This window comes from Colobus angolensis, unplaced genomic scaffold, assembly GCF_000951035.1.
Source record: "Colobus angolensis palliatus isolate OR3802 unplaced genomic scaffold, Cang.pa_1.0 Scaffold11, whole genome shotgun sequence".
NCBI classification, from domain to species: domain Eukaryota; kingdom Metazoa; phylum Chordata; class Mammalia; order Primates; family Cercopithecidae; genus Colobus; species Colobus angolensis.
Genome location: NW_012112030.1, coordinates 3,156,394 through 3,156,938, shown reverse-complemented (window position 1 = coordinate 3,156,938; position 545 = coordinate 3,156,394).

The window sequence follows — 545 nt, the reverse complement described above, 5'->3', positions numbered from 1 at the left end:
ATAGGCAGGTGAAAAGCACCAGCATCCAATTATTATTATTATTATTATTATTTGAGCTGAGATCGCACCACTGCACTCCAGCGTGGCTGGCAGAGTGAGATTTCATCTCAAAAAAAAAGTACACCCAAAGAGAGGGATCAAATCTAAGTTTTTTGGCCCAAGTAGAGAGAGCTCAGAATCCAGTCTGTCAGTCATGTTTCCTCTCAGATAAAAATATCTTTATCTGAGACTTCTATAGTAATCTTATTATCTTTTGTCTCTTCTGCAGTCATCTTTCCCTTCTTGCATCAGTCATTCAGGTTGAAAGAATCATTTTGTCAAGACTGATGGTTAAGTCACTGATGCCATTTTAAGAAATTCTGAGTAGGAAGATGCAGCAGCAACTGTTTGAAATAAAAAATAAAAAGAAGAAGAAGAGGCTGGGCGCAGTGGCTCATGCCTGTAATCCCAGCACTTTGGGAGGCTGAGGTGGGCGGATCACCTGAGGTCAGAAGTTCGAGACCAGCCTAACCCTAATTCCAGTATTTCTTATGTGTTTACAATAA